The sequence below is a fragment of the Prionailurus bengalensis genome, chromosome D1, assembly GCF_016509475.1.
Source record: "Prionailurus bengalensis isolate Pbe53 chromosome D1, Fcat_Pben_1.1_paternal_pri, whole genome shotgun sequence".
Classification (NCBI taxonomy): domain Eukaryota; kingdom Metazoa; phylum Chordata; class Mammalia; order Carnivora; family Felidae; genus Prionailurus; species Prionailurus bengalensis.
Window position 1 is genome coordinate 44,804,778 of NC_057346.1, and position 24,113 is coordinate 44,828,890.

General features: G+C 37.3%; 1 pseudogene; it reads right to left on the reverse strand.

The window, feature by feature from the left end:
* Positions 1 to 20,351: 20,351 nt before the first annotated feature.
* Positions 20,352 to 20,991, reverse strand: LOC122482543 (annotated as a pseudogene).
* Positions 20,992 to 24,113: the final 3,122 nt, after the last annotated feature.

The following is a 24,113-nucleotide window of genomic DNA, read 5'->3' on the forward strand; positions in this document are numbered from 1 at the left end:
AATTATTCCAAACATTGAAGGGGAAAAAAACACCAATCTCATCGAGGCTCTGTCAGAGAATAGAAACAGAGGGAACACTTCTAATTTTATTAAGCCAGTATAATCTTGATAACAAAACCTGATAAGTACATATTAAGAAAGAAATATTACAGGTTAATATCCATCATAAACGTAGATGCAAAAAATCCCAAATTATATTGGCTGATAACAGAATCAAGTGAGATCGAGGTGGGCTTAGTCTATGGCCATACCACCCTGAATGCGCCGATCTCGTCTGATCTTGGAAGCTAAGCAGGGTCAGGCCTGGTTAGTACTTGGATGGGAGATCGCGGTGGGCTTACTTCAGATTGTTTCAATATTTAAAATCAATATAATCTACTATATTAAGAAAATAAAGTAGAAAATCATATGATTATCTCGGTAGTTGCAGAAAAAATGCATTTGATACCACTCAGCATGAATTCACGTTATAAAATGTTTGCTAGTGTACTAGAAAAAAACCTCTTCAATGTTGTAAAGAACATCTACAAACCCCTCATAATTAATGGCAAAATCTACAAACCCCTCCTAATTAATGGCAAAATCTTTGTTTGCACCATGCGATTGGGAGTGAGAGTAAGATGCCTGCTTTCACCTTTTCTGTTTAACATTGTATTGGAGCTCCTAGTTAGAAGAAAATGGGACGAGTTTTGGAAAGGAAGGAATAATTGCCATTATTTGTGGATAACATGATTATAGATGTGGAAAACCCAAAAGAATCTCCAGATAAACTATAAGAATTAGCAAGAGAGTTTAATAAATTGAGTATATAAATATCAATTTGCATTTTATATACCAGCAAAAAGTAATTAGAGAAAAACTGAAAGCTGTATAGCTAATAATGATGTGCAGTCTCCCTCTTCACAGAACACTTTGTTGAGAGATTTAAAACATTCAGTCAGATAGAATCCAGATCAAAAGCAAGCACATTCAGAGATACCCCTAAAATGTTGGCACTAATTGCACCAACTCCCAATAAGGAAGAGACAACCTATTATCTGCTCATCATAGAACAGCTGTCAAAAAACTACCGTGAAAAGTGTCATTGACTTCGAAGCTTTGATCATGTCTGGCAGAAAAGGTTGTGGTATGTCTTATGAATGTCTGGAACATCAGAGGAGCTAAAGAAGATGTTAATAGTGACCTTCAAACTACGGATGAGGGAAGGTCAGGAAAATGGACAGAGCTGGTGGGGTAAACTATCTTCAGGATCTGAGGACAAAGAGTCAGTCACCTGACTTGATTTTTCAGCTCTAACCAAGGCGTAGGATTAGCAATAATCTCTGCCTTTTGATTCAGCACTAAAGTGTACCCACATCTAGCTTTTTTGTATACTAAAAGTCATTTATAGTTACCCCTCTGTCTAACTGGATTTATTGGTAAAACACTAAGGACACGTAGTGAGAAACGTCAGGACGATGTTCTTCAAAGCATGAACAAATTTCCTGTGCCTACGGTTGGGCTTGTGAATTTATTGAGTACCTATTCTGTATCAAATGCTGTAGAAGAAGTTTTACATGTGTAATGTCTGTTAAATATTATTGTCCCTTTCTTAGAGACAAGGGAATGACACTCAGATAAGGACTTGCCGCTTATTCAACGTACCCCGATGGTTAAGAGTCAATTTACCTGACTCTAAAACATTAACTCTTTTCATTATGCCTTGATGCCTACAAGCTTGAGGTTTGTAAAAATAACCATTTAGTTTAGTATCTGATACATCACAAGTTCTTTTATTATTATTTAAATATTGACTGAGCTTCAAGGGGAAGTTACTGGGTTTTTTCCCCAGTGATGTTGAGCCTGACTCTCTTATCCAATAAGTGATTGTTTTTTGTTCACAGCACGTATGATGAAAAAAAGTATAGGAATGGTAATGCAAAACATAGTAGAGATAAATTTCTGTAAGCTTTTCTCTTACGAAGTGGCAGGTAGTAAGTGGATACCTCATCAAGGAAACTTCAGCTAGGATTTAGCAAATACTGTATGGCGGGCTATTTTCCCTCTATGACATTTCCTTGCTAATGAACTCTTAAAAATCTATGATACTTCAAAGAGAAGGAAGTTTTGCTGCAAAAACTCCGAGGACTGTTTTATTCTTGCAGTGTATTTGTCATTTGATGAAGGCTTATTTTATTTAATAGATAGCAATCCTGAAAGCATCATGAATATACTGCTAGGAACTAAATTAGTTCTTCCATCTTGATTGGGTTAGATCCATGGAGTCCTGCCTTCTGAGTGGGTGGCAGATTGGGCAGATCAAAGATAATTTCCTTTTCGTATTTGTGTGAACTTTAGAATTACACCTGAGTAGGTATACTCCAAACAGTCGGATGATTATGGAAAATTACGAGTTGTCTTAAAATTTTTATATAAGCTAGCATTCTCAATATGGCTAAATAAAAAATGTTCTAAATCAAAAGGAAGAGGAAGTACATATGTTGTTTGAGATTTGTTAATACAACACATCAAAATTATATATTAGCTTTGTATAAGCAAAAAAAGTATAACCTTGAAATGTAATACTTTACAATTACTCAGATTTTCAGGGAGTGTTCCCTTTCTTCACTCCTCATTTCTATTGGCCCTGATCTTGTGTCTGAATACTCTTTAGCTCTGTGGCCTTAACCCTGTGAAGATTTTTTCCCCCATGGCGTGAATATTAAGCCGTGTTTTGTGGTAATTTTTTTTTGGTTTATTTATTTATTTTGAGAGAGAGAAAGAGAGAGTTGGGGAGGGGCAGAGAGAGAGGGAGAGAGAGAATCTCAAAGAGACTCCACACTGTGAGCACAGAGCCTGATGGGAGACTCAATATCACAAACCATGAGATCATGATCTAAATTGAAATCAAGAGTTGGAGGCTTAACGAGCCAAGCCACCCACACACACCTTGTGGTGATTTTTACCCGTAGTTTCCATATAAATATCTTCTTTCCTGTCTGAAATATATAGTCCTTAAAGACAGTTGATCATTTTAAAACTTACATCTTTTCATCCATAACACTAGATATACCAAGTAAGAGAGAATTCTATTAGCCCATTTATCTTTAAGACCTGCAAGCTCTTTTTTAGTTAAGCTTAACAAAATACAGTTACTATTTCTCTAATCAGTCGGGATTCATTTCATCTCCCACAACTTAACAGCTACTGTTCCCACTTTACACTTCTTTCTGGCAAATCTCATTCCCCATTAAGAACTCAATTAGCACATGATAACACGTCGCTATTGTTTCAACACTCACATTCAACACTCATCCGGAGCCCCAGTCTTATATCCATAAATGCCACCAGACAGTGCCAATTGAATGACAACTACCTCCTGGGCATTTTCTAGCCATGCCCATCTCTGTCATCTACAAATATCTAAAATTTAAATATATAATCTTCTCCCCACTGCATACAATGTTGCACTATTGGAAGAGATACTATGTACTTAGCCACTTAACTGTACTCTATGTACTGTGCAAGGTACCCCTTACACACTGGAGATCACTTTAATTAAAAACGAAAGAAAGAAAGAAAGAAAGAAAGAAAGAAAGAAAGAAAGAAAGAAAGAAAGAAAGAAAGAAAGAAAGAAAGAAGGAAGGAAAAGGAATGAAGGAAAGAAAGGAATGAAGAAAAAAGAAAAAAAAAGATATTTAGACTCAGAAAGTTATGTGCCCCAGACTTCATATGACAGAGAGAGGATTCAAGCCAAGTTTGTTAAGATTTCAAAGTTAAAGCTCTTTCCACTTCTTCTCACTGCCCCCAACTTTCATTCTCTTATTAAAATACAATATAATGGTTAAGAGCATTTACTACTGTCAGACTCCTTGAGTCTGAATTCTGATGTTACACTTAATGAGTTTATAACCTGAGGTCAAGTTCTTTCCCATGCCTCTATGTTCTTGTTTATAAAATGAGACTATAAAATACATACCTCACTGGATTATAAGAATTAAATGAAATATAAAGCATGAAGTACAGTAACTGGCACATGGTAAGCTTTCAATATATTATCCCTGGAATCATGTAGTAGTTATGCTATTAGCAACCCTTTATTTAAAATTCTCCCATATCCCTTTTCATCTTGTCAGTCTTTTTTTTTAATTTAATTTTTTTTTAATTTACATCCAAATTAGTTAGCATATAACATCTTGTCAGTCTTAATGTTCATGGTCCAGTACAGGAATCCATGATGTAAGGGGCACCTGGGTGGCTCAGTCAGGTAAGTGTTCCGACTTTGGCTCAGGTCATGATCTCTCAGCTCACGAGTTCGAGCCCTGTGTCGGGCTCCATGCTGACAGCTCAGAGCCAGCTCAGAGCCAGTTCAGATTCTGTATCTTCCTCTCTCTCTGCCCCTCCCCTGCTCACGCTTCTCTCTCTTTCAAAAATAAATAAACATTAAAAAAAAAAAAAGGAACCCATGATGTTGAATAACTGGTCTGTTTTCTGCCCTAGCAACACACCTATCTCTGCATCTGCACCCTTTTTTGTGCTGTACTTTCCTCCACAAACACCCTTTCCATTCTTTTCTGTCTGATTGTATCCTACTTACCTCTCTAGGCCAAGCTCACATTTGTGCTTAACCCAATTTTTCTCTGACTAATCCAACCAGAAGTCATAATTTCTTCTTCCTGCTAAGAAACCAGGAGTTGCCCTTGTTTTAGGTTTGGATAGGGTTTAAATTATCAGCTCATCTTAACCATTTCGGTGGACCTCAAATAGACAGACCCTACTCTTCTCTCCACAGCCTTGTGATGTAGTCCTTGTGCCCTGTCCACTGAAGGACAGATTTCTGTGATTCTGTGTTCTCATATGGCTTTAGGGGGGAGACCTTTGGATACTTGGTTCTCCAAGGAAATAATTCTCCATTTAGGTTACCACTCACTGGTTAATCACAGTCAGTTTTGGGTATGATACATATAATTCCTAATATTGTCAGAAAGAGAGTTGGGCTGTGTATTCATCAGGATAATTAACACTAGCTGCTGAGGAAATCAAATCACACTGGATTAAACAATAAAGTGTTATGCCCAGAATTCATGATCCCCAAAGACCACCAGGGAGCCGAGTCCAATGCAAAAGCAAAAGAGCCTTTATTTGAGCTAGCTGGAGCTCAATCTCCTACCTGCACCGACACAGCAGTGAGATATCGGAGAGAGAGATCGAGTTTCAAAAGCACAAAGGTTTTATAGGGGTCTAGGGGCAGTTGGTGAGGTAATGTCTGTGGCCTCAGCCGATTGGCTGGGAAGGGTCGTGGCCTCGGCCGATTAGCTGGGGAAGGGTCGGAGTCCTGTTAGGCAGGTCACCGGGCATGTTTTGATTGGGAAGTTTGAACGGGTGAGATTACTCAAGGGGAGGAGGCATGGTCTGAGGTTTCTGCAATTTTCCCAGAAAGGGGCCATGTCGGGGACATAGTCACTCAAGGTGGAGGACACAGAACAAGATGGAGTCGGCCGGCGTAGGTCCGCTCTTTCAAAAGGTTTAAGTATTGCTTGTGTTACAATCTGCATAGTGTCAGGTGCTTTTCAGGGGATTTGGGAGTAGTGCTGGCTTCCAAACAGTGACTCGGGGGTATTGATTTCCCATCATGTAACATGTTTTCCATCATCCATGGTCCCAGACCCCTCACTTCTAGGCATAAGGTCAGAGAAAATTAGATAAGAATCACTGGGGTGGTTAGTAGCCAAGCCTATATAGTGGTACATCTTCAGTCATTTTTTATAGCTCAGACTCTAGTCACATGACCCCAACCCAAATACAACGAAAGCTGGATAATTACTTTTCCTGTGTTCCCTGGAAGAGGAAATGGAATCGATCTGCATCTGGCTAGTCTATGACAGGAGGCTAATAGATACAACTATCTCCCCATAACCAATACCAAATCCTAGAACTACCGTGAAGCTGTTCTTTCCCAGCTACACCCGAAAAATAGATCAGGTACTAAGACATTTTCAGTCATTCCCAGATAATTAAACATCACTTAGTTCTAAGAAAAAACTCAGTTGTAATTGAAATGTCCAGTATGAAAAAAAAAAAAAAAGGTATGAAATTCCTGTGAAACTAAAGCTTTCCTTTTCATCAATTTGTATGAACATCATGTTGGAAAGCCAGTTTTGGGGTAGGAAACTTCTTTTCACTAGATGAGATCCTTGAATTCTCTAGCATTGGTGTAGGGAAACAACACAGAGGTCAGATTCAGGAGATGCCATGTTTCAATTGTATGCTTTTGATCTGGAGCTAGTGGCCTCTGGGCATGGTGAATGGTCAGTGATTTTCTTTTTCCCCTGTCATGAGGCACATTTGTGGCTTCCTTGGAGATTTCTCAGTTGGAAACATCGGATTTTTACACGCTTGATGTTGGAAATGTCTTCCTCTTGGCTATCCACTCATGACTTCTACCCTTTTCTTTATGAATCTAAGAAACACATTTGTAGTGAGGCTGACTCTTGGACAGAGTCTATTTTAAGGCTCTCTCCAGGCTGACTCCCTCCTATGCAGTTCCTTGTTGGTTCTTTGACAAACACACATCTTCCCCCATATCAGTGAAAATGAAGTTGCTTCATGCTGTGGATACCACTTTTCACTGTGGCACTGGGACAGTAGTTACAGATTCATTTAATATTTCTCAGATATTAGTTCCCAAACTCCAAGGGGTGTATATCAAGTTGTCTAAGTGGTCTTCTTACAACCTTTCTCAGTAGGATGGAAACAAGGAGAAACACACCTTTTGTCTGGAAGCAAGTCATGGGGAGAAAATATCATCACATCCTCAATTACTTTCCTTCAAAACTTCTGTTTCCTTTAACCTCAATTCGGGAGGTGGCTATTTAGTCATGTTCTTTGCAAAATCTGTATAGCATCCCTGTGGAATTTTGAGGGAGTGGGTATTGGCATATATTGTTTTGTTTCAGCTACAGGGTTTCCCTCAACCAATACTGAGAAAATTACCAATTTAACATATTTTTAGGTTAATAGTAAGTAAAATTTCCAAGGAATGATTTACTTAAAAATTAAATTAGAATGGATTGGCTAAATGTCATGTCATACTCATTTGCTTTCGAACTGGGAAAGAAACAGAAAGAATTAGAACTTAATGCACTGAGAATTTCCGGACATCATCTTGAGTGTGCTCAACAGATTGTTGTGAGTGTGGGAAGCTCATTGCTTGTATGTGTCTCTGCATAGTGGATGTTGAGAGCGTATGGGACATGAGAGCATATAGGAAGGGACATGAAAGTCACATCCTATTTCATGCCTTTCATGGCATGGCATTCACACATATCCATGCTGGATATTCAGCATGTAATGTGAAGCTTTTTTGATCACGTATTAAGCTGAAGGTATCCTATCATACTATCAAATTATGAGAGAAACTGCCATGGGAGAAGGAGATGTGTACATTTGTACCTAAAACTAATCAAAAGCACTTATGTGACTATAGTAATGTGAGACAAAGTAGACTTTAGAATGTGGAATATTACTGTAGAGAATGAGTGTCAATACAAAATAATAAAGAAGACACTTTACCAAGAACACAAAACAATCCTAAATCCTGGGGTTTAGACTGAGGGATTGGCAAGTCTTAGTCTCTTTGGTACTGAAAAACTGGGGGAGATCCAACTGTGTTTTTCAGAGGTTTCCACATAGTTCTTGGGCCTCCTGCCTCATACTACTTCAAAATCTGCTAAATGTCGCTAGGGAGCGGTTGGCCCTATGCTTGAGGCTGACCTCCTTGCACTGGTCTTTCTATTCTCATCAACCCAAAACTAAGGGAATTTTGACTTTCCCTTTAGAATCTTTTGCAAAACTCCCAGCCTTTGTGTAGCCCCAGAATTTAGGAACTATTTTATGAGGGTTTTTGTGATATTGGAATTTAGTAAGAGATACATAGTTGGTCTTTGTCCCAGTTTTTGGCACAGAGCTCCTAGAATCCTTGGAATTTCCTAACTGCTGACAGAGATCAAGGTGTCTTTTGTTATGTTAATCAAGTGACTTAGAAAGCACGTAAAGGTAAGAAGCAGGAGGGAGGGGCTAATTGCCTATGAAGCCAACCTTGTGATTTGAGGGTTGAAATTTTCAGTCCCACCCAACCTCCACCTGAGGGGAAAGGGGCTGGAGAATGAATTCAGTCACAAATGGCCAATGGTTTAATCATCCCTGTGTAATGAAGCCCCTGTGAAAACCCAAAGGACTGGGTTAGGAGAGCTTCTGTTGGTAAACATGTGGAGATATGGGGAGTGGTGTGCTTGGAGAAGGCATGGAAGCTCTGTGCCTTTTCTCCAGACCTTGTCCTGTGCATCTATTCTATCTAGGTCTTCTTGAGTTACATCCTTTTATAATAGACCAATGATCTGGTAGGTAAAATGTTTCTCAAGAGTTCTGTGAGCCATTCTAGCAGAGAATTGAGCCCAAGGAGGTAATGGTGGAAACCTCTAGTCTTTATATAGCCAGTTGGTCAGAGGCATACATGACAACTGGGGCTTTCAACTGACATCTGACATAGGGTGGGGAGTCTCGTACAATTGAACCTTTACCCTGTAGAATCTGCTGCTGTCTCCTAGTAGATAGTGTCAGAATTGAGTTAAATTGTAGGACACCCAGCCAGTGCTGGAAAATTGGTGGTCATGTGGAAACCACCCACACCTGCCCGCGTGCTCACACACACACACACACACACACACACACCCTAGAAATTGGGAGCAGAATCATTATAGCCTTTAGGGTCCCTCAAATTTCCAGTTTGTTTTATACCAGCCATGTGTGGCTGGTAACAGCTTGTTATTTCTCTTTCTCCAGCAAAGGTCCTAGGCCTGGGCCACTCCCAATCCTCTGCCTGGGGTAAGAATGGGCCATAGCCTTAGTGAGGAACAATGACTGGAGATCATCAGTTCACCTACCCAGGACACAAGCTTCTCTGAAATTTCAATCTAATCCTTGTTCCCACAGCATCTTGATGTCTTCAAAATTAGGATTTATATAATTTATCTGACTTTTTCTAGGCTTAATTTTTTAAATCCAGTGGAAGTCATTGTATGGAAACCAATTTGACAATAAATTTCATATATTGAAAAAAAAAATCCAGTGGAATCTAGGTGTGACCCAGCCTACTACATTTGAAAGTAGAGATCCTTTGCTCTAGTAATTTTTGAAAGTTAAACTATCTTTCATTATGTTAAATCTTCCCTAATTTTATGAATCATCTCTTGAATTTGGGAATTCCTGTGTATAGAGATATAATCACCAAACACAGTTTATCAAAATAGATTATTTTCTTCACTGATTTTTGTTTGTATTTTGTTTTTGTTTTTGTTGTAGAGAGAGAGTATGTGCATGGGGGGTGGGAGCATAGGGAGAGAATCTCAGGGCTCAAACTCACAACAGCTAGATCATGAACTGAGCCAAAATCAAGAGTCAGAAGCTAAACAGACTGAGCCACCCAGTCACCCCTGAAATAGATTATTTTCCTTGAGGAGCAATGTAAAAGGATTTCTTTGAAATTCAGTTTCTGTCTGGAAACATGAATTAATAGTTGCAGAGTTGTGAAAATAATATAAAATATATGAAAAGGCTTTGGGTAATGAAAAAGAATATACAGATCTGAAAGGTTTTTTATTATAAGGTGGAGGTAAAGAACAATCTGAAAGTAGGATGACTTCCCTTTATACTATTTATTTTTGTAAGAGCTATAGAGATATTATGCCCAAAGTAAAGTTATAGACACTCTTCTCCTAAACAAAAACATCTCAGACATTTAAGTCCAAAAGAGGAGAACAAATGTCTTTTTGAGCATATATTTTTTATTGAGCTATTTTCATGTAAATTATCTCATTGAATTTTCAGACTCTCAAAGATATCTTCTACATTATAAAAATAAGACAATTCAGGCTGCAAAGGGTTAGGAATCTTACACAGAATCACACAGGTAGGAGATCAAAGGGCCAGCTTTCAAACCTCTGGAAGTAACTACAAACCTAGGTAGACTCTTTGGACGATACCAAAGACCACTTTCTTAATCACAGAGAAATGAGAAATGAGATAACTCAAAGATTCTCTGCAGTCTGTCCTGTTACAGTTACAGGATAAACACATAAGAAAGTTAAATAGTGTCTCCCATGAAAATTACATGATCACAAAGCTCATTTACCTGGACATTGAAGCAAACCACCCTGGAAGTCTCCCTGTAAAATGATCTTTTCTCTCAACTACTAACCATGTATTAATATCTTACGATTATGGTGGTATGTTAGACAGCCATGGGGAAGGCAGGATCCTTCTCAAAAGTCAGTTTCCAGAAGGTGGAGAGATACTGTTACAAAGTAGAGGACTTTGGGGATGACATAATGGAGACCAGTTCCTGAGGATATCCTGGAAAGATTTCAAATGCTGAGTCCTCAATAAGAAGCAGTATCACAGTAGGGGATACAGAGCTACAGAGCAGTTGAGAGTCTAGAAGACAACGAATGATCTGGGAGTCTGGAACTTCAGGAGGTGGCTGATGGGAACAGGAATAAAGACACAATGAATAGAATTAGTGCTAAAGGTTTTTGAGGGAGATAGCGCAAGTGGGGCAGTAATGTTGGGTAGAGAGAGGAGTCAGTAGTAGATGACAACTAGAATGAAGAAAAACAGAGTGGGTCTTCCTGTGGGGAAGCCATGAGGGTGATACTCAAACCACAAAAGGGTGGGAAGACAGCCCCAGTGAGGGCAAGGGACTCAGGTTGACTCATGGAAGAAGCTGAATGAGAAATGCTTCAGTTTTTCAGCCATGATCTCCTTTGATTATCACTTGCAAGTCCTTACATTTGGCAAGATGTTGCAAATTTTCAGCCTCATAGTTCCAGTTTTTAGAGCTAAAAGTATCACTGATTGTCGTGATTAAGTAAATCTAGTATTTCCCAAGTATTACTTTTTAGTAAGAATAATTTTTCTTACTAGATTTCTATTAAAATATATTCATCTCAGTTTCAATGCAGTCAGTTGAAAGCTTTGCTGAGTAATTTCAAGGGCACTTAATCACTGATTTGATGATTGGAAAGTTAGTTTGGCTCCATTTACTAATGGTGTGTTTTACACCATTAGCTTCCCTTGTTCTCAGGCCTTCAGACTCATACTGAATTATACAACTTGCTCTACTGGGTTGGCAGCTTGCAGACAGCAGACTGTGGGACTTCTTAGCCTCCAGAATCAATGGGCCAATTTCTATAATATCTATCTATGTATCTATCTATGTATCCATCTATCTATCTATCTATCTATCTATCTATCTATTAATCATCTATCTATCATCCATCTGTCTGTCTCCTACTGGTTCTCTGGAGAACCCTAATACACCAGATGAAGTGTAAAATTGTAATGTCTGTAGTTTATATGCAAACATTTTAAAATATAATATTCTCTTCTTTAGTTTAAGGAAGAAATAAGTTTAGTTAAATAAATGTAGTACATTCAACTAGGTGAATTCAAATTTGCTACTTAGTCTAAGTAAACATAATGTATTACTTTTCTAAGTAGTTTATTCTGTCATAGAATTCACCACTCCATATAGTTATATTTTTCTAAAATCTGGCCCTCGTTTTCCTAGGGCATGCACTCTCCCTATGCCTAGAATGATCTTCATGCTCCATACCATTTAAGAAAGTCCTTTCAGCTTTTAAAAATTAAATCCAACCATCTCCTCTGTACATGTTTCCCTGACCCTTCTCCCTCTACTGCTACCATTCTGAAATGAATTATTCTATCCTCTGAACAATTTCTGAATATATATATTTCTGAATATATATATACACACACACATGTATATATATATATATACACACACACACACACATGTGTATATATATATACACACACACACACGTGTATATATATATGTGTGTGTATAGATACATATATATATATATATATATATATATATATATATATATATAATAGGGGAGGGGCAGAGGAAGAGAGAGAGAGAGACAGAGTCTTAAGCAGATTCCACACTCAGGGTGGGTCCCAATATGGCGCTCTATCCCTCGACTCTCAGATCATGACCTGAGCCAAAATCAAGAGACAGACGCTCAACCGAGTCACTAATATGCCCCAACATATATATGTCCTATTTTTACCATACTGTTTTATAGTTTCTATGTCTATCTCTCAGTGATTATTCATGGAATTGTATTATATCATTTTCATTTGTATATCCATAGCACCTAGCCTAGTAACTGTTCTCAGTACATAATCAGCAAGTTTTGTTGAATTGGAATATGTGTGATCATGGACTAACTTTCCACTTCCTTAATTTTGACAGATTTTGGGATGCATTTATTTAAATACACATACTAAATAAGATAGAGTATAAGATAATGATGAATCAGGTATGAAAACTTCCTTAAGGCACTTAATGTCTAAGATGGAACAAGAGGCATAATATCTTCATTCATGGAAGGTTTTTAAAAATTGTCTGAGGTGTTGGAAATTTCTAGGTAGTATATTTCCATCCCATAACCCTCTTATGCCTCTTTCTTCTTGATCCCATTTCTTCCAGTACTTTTCCTATCAAGCTTGAGAATCTCAGATATGTAGAGCATGCCCTCTACACATTTAATTAAGGAAAAGTTTTATATAAGATTTTTTCTCAACCTTGAGTAAAATGTAGACTTCCCTTAAAATGAAAACATTTTTATGGATTCCTAGTACTGGTTTAACTTATATTTATTTATGACATTACTAAAATATGTGTAAGGATAAATCTGGATAAAAGCACTGATATACTAGTGCTTTTAGAACTAAAATATCAAAATACATTTAGAGACTAGATACATAAATCTAGAACTTATTTAGGTAGAATTAGAATAATAATTAAATGTGATAAAGGATGTGATTGAAATTTAAATGCCAGTTTTGAATTTAATAGTACAAACTTGCATTTGCTTGTTTTATGTTTTATGTTTTGTGTACTTGGTTGTTCTTTTGAACTGCCCAGACTATTTGGTTATTTTTCACTATCACTCTCATTTTAATTAATTAATTAATTTATTAATTAATTTTTAGAAAGAGCACACGCTTATGTGTGAGCAGGGGAGGGGCAGACAGAGATTGGGGGGAGGGTGGAATCTTACACAGGCTCCATGCTCCAGCACAGAGCCTGATGCAGAGCTCAATCTCATGACCCTGAGATCATGACCTGAGCTGAACTCAAGACTCAGATGCTCAAATGACTGAGCCAACCAGGCTTCCCTTAATTTCATTTTTAATAGAAATATTTTTGTAACTACCAAAACATTTTAGTAGGCCAATTTGATTCATGGTACATTATAAAATGCAATACTAAAAAATTTAAAAGACAATATAATAAAAATTCCTTCACTTTATATGTACTAACATACATACTGCCAGTGAACTCATAAAAGCTGGTAGGTGCAAACACATGAGCTTCCCAGCATGTTTGCTTGCATCCTGAACTAACTGTTGTTCTACCAGCTGAGCTTGAGTTCAACAAGACCTACTAACATAATGCTGTTATAGCTTTGAGCCATCACATAACACCAAACTGATAGAAACAAAAACACAAACCAGGGCACAGGAGTGAGTGGCAGCATTGATTTTTAATTTGTTTCTCTAGATGATTCATTTACTCCTATGTTTGAGCTCCTGGATTTAACAGGACTTCTCTGCTGCATCTCGAAAGTGTCTAGGAAAACTCCTGGGGCACTGCACCCATCAAGACATTTTCTCACTATTGGTAGTTGTGGGATATAACACACTGCATGCTCAAGAATTCATTTCATTTCTTGTTTTGAGAGAAAAGGAGGTGGCATAGTAGCATTTGCCACCTAAGTACTTTCCACTCAAAATATAAATATTGCTGGAACTCTTTCTAATTATACCAGCTTTTCCTGTGTTGGCCAAAAAATGCTGTCTCCATTCAGTCCCACAGGAGTTTTGATTCACAGTCCTTCAACCTTGGCTCTCTCTGTGGTTGTATTCCTAATTTGTTACATGCATGTAATTAATTATAATTCAATGTAGAAAGTTGTAATCAATGTAAGATTTTTTGTAAGATAAAATTGTGTAAGATTTCAATTAAGTGGGATTGCTTTCATCTAGGGTGTTGGAAAAGATATATAGAAATGTAATAAATGAATGATAACCATCCCAACAATTATAACTCCATTTTTTCTGGTTCACTTTGCCCCTAGCTAGCATTCAGTTCCCTTCCCCTCTCTCCTATTAGAGTCTATCTGCCTGACCACCAACATCAGAGTCTGCACAAGGTTGTGTGTCAGCTCTGGGCAATTAGAAGAAGATGCCCCTTTCTCCAGGTGAATGTAGCCCACCATCAGATTGCATAATTTGGTAAGCGGGGCACATGCTGGGTTTGAGTTCTCATTTTTATTTCCTTTGATTAGATGTCCCTGTTCAAGGCATAATCTACACAATTTTCTATGATGGTGTTGACCATCATTCACTTAGATCTTGTAGCATAAATTGATTTTTTAAAGATTTTATTTTATTTTAAGTAATCTCTATATCTAACATGGGTCTCAAACTCAAAACCCTGAGATGAAGAGTAGCATAGCATGAATCAATTTAAACTCATAAAATACAATGGAGGCTCTTGGAAATATAATTTCTTTCTTCAATGGAAGCTACTAAAAAAAAGATACTCTGTCCCATCAGACATGGATAAGAAAGCGTATAGTCTTACTGACTACAAGTTAATATCATGCGACTATGAGGTCTTGGGACAAACACTAATTAGAAGCAATATTGGTTAGGATATAACATACAAACAGACAGAAATGGCTCAAATACAATACAGGTTTGTTTATAACTTACATAAAGACTAAGTGTTTTAATTGCTTTCCATACTTTCACAGATTAGGATCCTTAACATTTTTTAAAATTTACATCATTTACATCATTTAATATACATCATCATAAACTGCATTTGAAGTATACAATTATTTAAGTTCTTTTGTTTTGTTTTGTTTTGTTTTGTCTTGTTTTGTTTGGAGAGAGAAAGGGCAAGAGAGAGCATGAGTAGGGGAGAGGCACAGAGAAGAGAGAGAGAGATAGAGAGAGAGAGAGAGAGAATCTTAAGCAGGCTTCACATCCTGCACAGAGCCTAATTTGGGGCTTGATCTCATGTCTGTGAGATCATAAGCTGAGCCGAAATCAAGAGTTGGGACACTTAACCGACTGTGTCACCCAGGTTCCTCAGAAGTAGATAAGTTTGATATATGTATATACTTGTAAAACTATCACCACATCAATAAAATTAACATATTCATCACCCCTAAAAGATTCCTTGTGCTCTTTTGTAATTCTTCCTGTCAAGCCATTCTCATTCTCTCATCCTCTCCCTAGGCAACCACTATTCTGCTTTTGATTACTATGCATTAGTTTGTATTTTCTAGAATTTATATACATATATACATAATATATATGTATATGTATATGTATATGTATATGTATATGTAATATATACATATATGTGTATGTATATATATGTTATATGTGTATATAGTATGCTATATATATACGGCATATATATATGGCACACACATGTTATTGCATGTATCCATATTTAATTCCTTCTTATTGCTGAATAATATACCATTGTAGGGATATATGCCACAGTTTACCTATTCAGTGGTTGATGGACATTTGGGTTGTTCCCTGTTTTGAGCTATTACAAATAAAGCTGGTATGTACATCCACATATAGGTCTTTGATGGACATATGCTTTCATTTCTCACGGGTAAAGATCTAGGAGCAGTTGGATCGTGTGGGTGGTGTATGTTTAAAGTTTTAAGAAACTGCTAAACTATTTTCCACAGCATTTGCTGTATTTTACATTCCTATTTATTTCAATTTTTTTCTCTCTGTTTTCATTTAGGTTAGTTTCTATTGCTATGGACTCAAATTCACTAATACATTCTCCTGAAATTGGTTGTTAATATCATCTAGTGTGGGGGTGCCTAGGTGGTTCAGCTGGTTAAACATCTTACTCTTGATTTCAGCTCAGCTCATGATCTCACAGTTCATGAGATTGAGGCCCATGTTGGGCTCTGTGCTGACAGCGTGGAGCTGCTTGGGATTCTCTCTCTTCCTCTCTTTCTGCCCATCCCCTCCTCACTCTCTCTCTCAAAATAAACTTATTTTTTTTTAATGTCATCTAGTGTAGTTTTCACCTAGAAGCTCTGATCTTTTTATTATCCCTTTCTCCAGTTTTATTGAGATACAATTGACATGTAACACTATGTTAGTTTAAGGTGTACAACATAATGATTATACACACACACACACACACACACACACATACACACATATGGTTTTTATATGCCTTATAAACCATTATTTTAAGTATTTTGTTGTGTATTCATAGTTTCAGGAAGGAGAGTAAATCTGATCCCTTTACTCCATTCCAGTCAGAAGTTGAAGTGCCTGAGCTCCTTACATCTGGTGGCTCTTCCATTTTCGACATATAGCTTGCAAAATCTCTGTGCTTTTTTCCATCAAGCTGTGGAAAGAGAAAGAATATGAAGGATTATGTGTAGGTAATTTTATGAGTCAACTCTGGAAGTTGTTGCTCACATCTGTAACATTACCCTATGTTTGTAGGTCACATGGTTATATCTGACTGAAAGCCCAGTGGAAAATAATAGTCAAGCTGTAATCTCAGGGAAAAACAGGAAATGATTTTGGTGAATGGCTCACCAACTTCTACCACGTTGTACATTTATGGGCACCAAATACCCATTTACTCTTCCTCTCACATTTAAAAAATACATTTATTCCATGTCGAGAGACACAGCCATCCAGGTATTTATGATCTTCAGGTGACGCTTTTTTCTCACTATCAAATCTGAACTCCACCTCTAAAAATTTTGCAGCATATAAAGCAAAAAAATAATATTTTTGCTCTCCCATGCCCACCCAGTAGAAGGTATTGGAGCAGGGATAGGATAATTGCAATTAAAACTTGCATTCTGACAAAGAAAAGAGTGGGATTCTACTGTAGTGTGTGCGGTCCTTGCCAATGATGTACATTCTGCCAGGCAGGCATTGTGCAGTCCCTCCTTGCTAACAAATGGAGGAGATTCCTTGATTTGATGTTTATTCTACTTTCTGAAAACATTTCATCTTTTGTTTTTCGCATGTCCCGACTCCTCTCCTGGGGGTTCCCTTCCTATTAATTATCCTCCACTATCTTTCAGCAAGTTCGTTTGGGGGAAAAGTCCTTTCTTCAAGGTTGCACAACTTTCATACTTCTGTTCATGAGACTTGGGGGCCTGTATATGTTTGAGACATGAGTGTTGAAGACATTTTTAGTATCGGTTCATGGCCTCTTCAGCAATTCAATTTCCTCAAAAATAAGTAGATCTACTTGCATCCAGTCAGTTTCATCTGACTGTAGATACACCAACATTCTTTTCTAGACACCAGTCTAAAGCCTGATTCAGTTCTGTGCTTTCTCATCTACGAATCTCTTATTCTCAACTTAACAAAGGCTGGAAACCATCTGAAGGAATCTGTAGGAATGTCACCCATTACTAGGCTACTGTTGTGTTCAGCTGCTTTTTACTTTTTGCTATTTTTTACAATCTTACTTTTTGCTATTTGAGGTCTATAATAAGTATCTTTTTCAGTCTTTTGGGACCCTAAATTCTGGAATCAATAAATTACCTTTGATTTCTAATTGAGAAATAAGTATTTAAGCTGATCTCTTTCTTGCAGTAACTTGTGAAAAGCAACAAAGGGTTGCAACACATACTAAGATTAAGGATCTTTTCAACCACTTCTCTGAGTGCTACAGGCTCATAACATACCTTTCAAATTACTGAAGCATTTGTTTCATCAAATGTTTTTTATCACATAATATGGATCATCAGTTTTCAAGTGTGTTCTATCAATAACTAACTTAACTAAAACTAAACAGCTAAACCAACTTTATAAAGTTTAGGTCATCCTTGGTGCCTCCTTCTGCTTCTGGTATCAATATTTTAGAGTAAATCAATAAAGTAATACAATGGCTTGAACATTAGAATTTATTTCCCTTTCCCATGAAGTCCAAAATGAGTATTCTTCATTAGCAGGTATCTTTCCTTCAGATTGCACCAACCCAGGTTTTCCATCTTCCACAGATGGCTCCTAAGATTTTGAAGCTTTTCTCCATTAGCTTGTGGGAGGAGAAAGCATGGAGAATCATGCATGGGCTGTGCGTAGAAGTAGACATGTCAGTTTTGCCCACCTCTTCTTAGCCAGAACTCAGTCACATGGCCAGACCTAACTGTAAGGAGGGTAGGGAATACATACAGGGTAGTTGTGTCTAAAGGAGAAGGGGCTGAAAACTTTGGTGAATAGCTAACTAATTTCTGCATAGAAGCCAATACTGTGGAAGATAGAGTAGGAAAACCAACAAAATGGAATTCTTGACATCCTTCTTCAAGTTTCATGATCAAGTTTCACCACATGACTCGACTTTTCAACTATGTTAGCTAACATTCCTTTTATTGTCAAAGGTTGTTTTAGTTGGATTTTCTGCTACTTGCTATGTCAAACATTGTAATCAGTAGAGTTGCCAAATGGATTTTCCATTAACATCAACAGTCTTTAACATAGCATCACCTCCTGCTGCCTTCCTGTTATCTCTTTGAGTAAAGTAAGTTTTAATGTTGAGTGCTTGAGTTTCCAGTAAAGCATTTGATGTATCAGGCTGCATACTGGGAGATTCAGCTCTGCCCAAGTGGTGAGGCCTCAACATATGTCAGATAGGAGTTTGGAGGCAGGCTAAGGTCTGAAGAAGCCCTTGCAATTCATGTTTCTTTGAGGGTTAATCTTGTAGTAGGAATGTGGTCTGTGATGATCCCCTAAGGCCTCAGAATCTATGACCACACCTTTGAATTTCCCTAGAACAAAAGAAAATCAACAGATTAGTCTCTGTTTTAAACTTGACTCCTGTTTTTTGTTTGTTTGCTTTTTCTATCTTACAGATCATCTGAGCCCAAACTCTTCTTCTTGGCGATACTCATTCTGAATTCATGTCTTCAGCAAATTCAAACAGTCGTACTTTCTTTCCAAGGTCAAAATAGAGCTAAGCATTGTTCTCATCTTCTGGTGTCTGCCTCCTTTCATTTCCTTCATAACAACAGAAGCTCATTTTCCTATTTCTTTTTTCTGATTTCAGGAATCATTTATTCATTCACTGATTCAGTCAACAAATGTTTTCTGAATGTCTGCTGTGTATCAGACACTCTTCAGTGTGCTAGAAAAAAGCCAGATTGAGCTACTTCCATAAATCGGACATAAGCTCATATAGCATTCAGGCAATTTCTAGAATGGTAATGTGATATATTGGAAAAAAATAGAGGCTTTGAGGTCAGATACTATTGGGTTTAATCTCCAACTCAATTACTTACAGGTTGTGTTAATTATAAAATGAAGCTATCCTGTGAGCCTCAATTTCTCCTTTATAAAAATGTGGGTAATACCATTATTCAAGGTTAGGATAATAATTAAATGATACAAGGCTAGCAAAAGTCTTGGCACAGAGTAGTATAGCGAATGCTTCCTCTTTTCCACTTTTTTTCTTTCTTTCCTCTCTCTTACCTGTCCTCTATTCTTTCACCTTCTTTCCTTCCCTACCTCATTTTCTATTTTCCTTCTTTCTGTTCCAGCTTTCTAAGTTCCTAATTTCCTTTCCAGGTAAACATGCTAATGGCTACATTTTCATTTTCCAAGATTATATTGAAATTCTAACAGATACTCCTTAGCATAAACACTCCAGATTAGATGCTCTTTGAATGACCTAAGAAAGAATATAAATACTAATACTCTTTATGAGATCTGTACATTCTTCCCTTCCTAGATGGCTGCATAGGTAGTTTCTCTTTCTGACTCTAGAAGTACATATCACTGTCCAATTGGGATGATGTCCACTGCCACTTTCCAGGCATATCTTAGAGATGTTGGCTGAGAAAGAGCAATTAGATATCCAAAATAGTAACCACAGAGGGCTGAAAACTATTTTTAAAAAATGACAGGGGGAAAATTTATTTATTTATTTATTTATTTATTTATTTATTTATTTATTATTTTCACTAGGCAAAGAACTTTATTAATCTTCAAACTTTATTCCCAGGCTTCTTCAGCTTAATTAGCTACAAAGAATGAATTGTGTCTAAGCAAAAACTGAAAAGAGCTGCAGTGTCCCAGGGGCTTGGGCTTAAAAGTATTAGAGATCCATGAACAAAATTTTAAAAAGCAGTCTTAGTATAAAATAGCAGCTCCCCAGAACTTCTTCAAGTTCTGTCTTCTTCAGAACTTGACTCCACTCAGTTTGCTTCAATTTTGGAAGCTTCATCAAAATTCTTCACAAGATCTGGAATTTCCTCCTCCTCCTTCTCTCAGGTGGCAAGTGGTCCTTTTCCATCAACAGATTGTGTGGGCAGAGCTTCAGCCAGTCTTCTTAAACTAGTCAGACTGTCTGCACCGAGTTGATTTAAGATCCTGGGTAGCATTTCTGTCAGCCATTTCCTCTCAGCATGACCTAGAATGGTCAAAGTGTTCGCTGCCAGGGATGCATGAACTTTAGGCTTGTTGAAGTGGATCACTGTTCCTTGGTTTGTGAATCTATTTGCTTCTTCAATACGAGAGATATTGTTTACCCCTAACTTTAAGGAAAACTGAAGTTTTTTTATCATCTTCTGTAGCCGTTCTATGAGCCACTTTGTTCTTTTGGTTCCTTTTCCACCGATGCACACTAGTGCTTGAATTTGAAGAATTTCTCTTGGTTCATGATAGTTTTGTTCATCTGGTTGGAGCAGAAATAGGACCGCGGGGGACTAGGGTTGGCGCTTAGGGGGCCTAGGGCAGACTAGCCACGATTAGGTGCACATGAGCCAGGACGCAAGATGGCAGCTCAACAGGGGAAATGTATTTTTATTTTATTATTATTTTTTTAAACATTTATTCATCTTTGAGAGACAGAGAGAGACAGAGCATGAGTGGGGGAGGGCAGAGAGAGGGGAAGACAAAGACTCTGAAGCAGGCTCCAGGCTCTGAGCTGTCAGCTCAGAGCCCAACACAGAGCTCTGAGATCACAGAGATCACAAACCATGAGATCATGACCTGAGTTGAAGTTGGAAGCTTAACCAACTGAGCCACCCAGATGCCCCAGAGGAATGTATTTTAAATGGAAGACAGAAAAGCATGAGGATTTAGTAAAGTTTTTAAACCTATTTATTTATCTAATTGACTATACTTGATAAAGCTATTTGAATCTATTTCATTTTAATAGAAATTATCATAGGTAAAAAACGAGAATAAATGGGTTTGTTTGGTTCCATTTGCTATAATATTCATCTTAAAATAGAGTATTCATTTTAGTGCTCTAGAAATTGAGTCTAACCATGTATATTACATGTAGCATCATATAAAGGATATTTTTATAGAATTTCTTTGTTGAATATCACTCCAGATTAAATCTTTAATTAAATTGAAAAAAAAAAAACTTTGAGTCTTTATTGAGATGTGTGAAATGCTTTGATGCTCTTAAGATAAGAAGTGTTAAGTGCTAAGTATAATTAGATATAGAAAATTTGCACATGCTAGAAATTATGTTCAAAGACCACATTGATTTTTTGTGAAATTTGCATTTTGGAAGAACTCCCAAAATATATGAAAGATAATTTATATAGCTCAAGAAGACTATTTTTATTACCCTCTATTTCACTATGGAAAAAAAAAGAAACACAGATGTTTTATTATCTTTTGAAAAAGGAAATGATATTTTCTTAACATGCCACTTCCTGGGATATATCACTTCATACATAATGTGTTAAAAATAGGAAAAAACTCATTAAGTCTAGTGATGTTATGCCTAAAAAGCTCTATTTGAGTTCACAACTGATAATTTTCTGGGCTTTATCTTAAGTACGTTCTTAAGGGACAATGGACGATGACTATTTGGAAGAAATGTGTTTCATGTTTGAAACAAAGGAAATCCCAACTATGTAAATGATTAAAATTAAGAAATCAAGGCACCTATATGATATCACTGTAATTGTATTTACATATCTACACATACACAAATACATTCCAGAGAAATAAATATAGAAATAAGTAATAAGATACAATGCGGTAAAATGTTGGCAGTGATTGTTGTTAGCTGATGAAATTATGAATGATTTCTTTTTTCTACTTTCTGTATTTGCCACACTTCTTGAAAATGTACTTGAATGAATGTATAATTTAAAAAACTTAAAAAGAATCTCTATTCGTCTCAGTGTGGTTAAAGAAAGAATTATTTCCTTTTAGTGACTACATTTTTCTCCTTCATAAAGGAGACAGTAATATATGTATAGTACAGATTGGTGAGCACAAGTTCAGAAAATTATTGCTGTTAAACACTTACTCTAAACATGCATATGCATTAACTCAGTACACAGAATAACCTAACAAAGTTGCACTATATCTCCATTTTACAGGGGAAGAAACCTAGGCACAAAGAGACTAAGTTTCTTGCCAGAATGAATCCAGGCAGTTTGGCTCCAGGGTCCACCTCTTAACCAGTATCCTATGCCTGCACTTAACGTATATCTACTATGTGCTCTGAACTTTTGATAATGCGTCATTGCTTTACGGTAAGCATGAATACCTCAGACCTGGATGGTTCTGCGTTTAAATCCCAATTTCAGTATTTACATGTAGTGTGTCTTTGGAGGAGGAACTTAGCCTCTCAGCCTGAGTTCCTTCAATAAAAGGGGATAATGGTACGATTCAGCCATGAGAAAGAATGGGGTTGCATTACATACTGGATACAGACACAAAAACTCCAAGATACATTGCTAAGTAGCTTCCCCAAGATCATGTGGATACTGAGTGGGAGAGTCACAATTTGAACTCAGGCCTGCTTAATGCAACAGTAGCATGTGTTATAGACTCTTAGAGTGGCTAGAGAATCACTCTAGTTGGCAATGTTCAGTGATGCTTTCTTAGAGGAGGTTGAATTCTTTTGGTCTTTTAGTTTTATTGAATGGGCAATAAAGTTCTTTTAGCTCCAAATAAAGGTCTTATAGTAGAGTATTGGTATTTAGTCTTATAGAAGATTTCCTTTGGTCTTATAGTGGGGGCAACAGGAGTACTGAGAAATCATGACTTTTGTATAGTCATCTCTTTTGTATAGTAATCTCTTTAATTTCCCAAATAATTGCTCACCCATTTATCCAGTTTGATTTTTATAACTACAGAGGGTAGATAATATCACTATTACTGCTAAAATATCTGAGACTCAGAGAGATCCAAGGACTGCCCAATGTCACACTGCAAATGAGTTGTAGAGCTGAGACTAGACCAAATAATTTGTCTTTTTCAGTGGAGTCTGAAGAGCCATGAATGCAAAGTGAAGAGTTCCCATTGGCCTCCCTGCTTGTATGTCCTAGGGGTCTGCTATATACATTTCCTTCTCTTAGCCAAGACGGCTGTCACTTCTCTTGCTGGGACCCATAATTACAGGTTTTTCAGTAATGCTTGTGGGCCCAGTGTTCCAAATCTTGTTTTTCCTAGTTTTGCTAACTTCTCTGTATAATAAATGCCAGGCAGCACTGACTAATTAGCAAACAGCAGACAATGCATGTTGATACATAACTTATTCTTCCAAGGCCCCTATTTACTGCCAGTGACTTGTGACCTCACTGTGAACCCTGGTGGCAATAAAGCTACCACTGTGATTAGGGTTAGAATACATGTAATCTTCTTAGCCTTAGTTGAAACTGTGAAAATCCCTTTCATCTTCAATTATTATTTATTTGGCCCTTTTCTCTGGAGGGCAAGGGGCTGTCTAATCTCCCGGGCTGAGCCTCAGGAGTCTGTATCAGCAGGAAAGAATGCCAGCCTTGCATACCAGGAGCTGGAAGACCTGGCCATGTATTGGAGAGGCCATGACCCTGGTGGGGGTGGAGATGGGGGAGCATCAGGAGCTTGCTTTCGGATGGTTATTCTCCAAGGAAACTGCTCTAAAAGTGGCTCAAGAAAACTTCCTAGCAGTGTAAAGTGTTCCTAAGTGGAAGAGAATGAATGAACTGTAAAACCTTTTA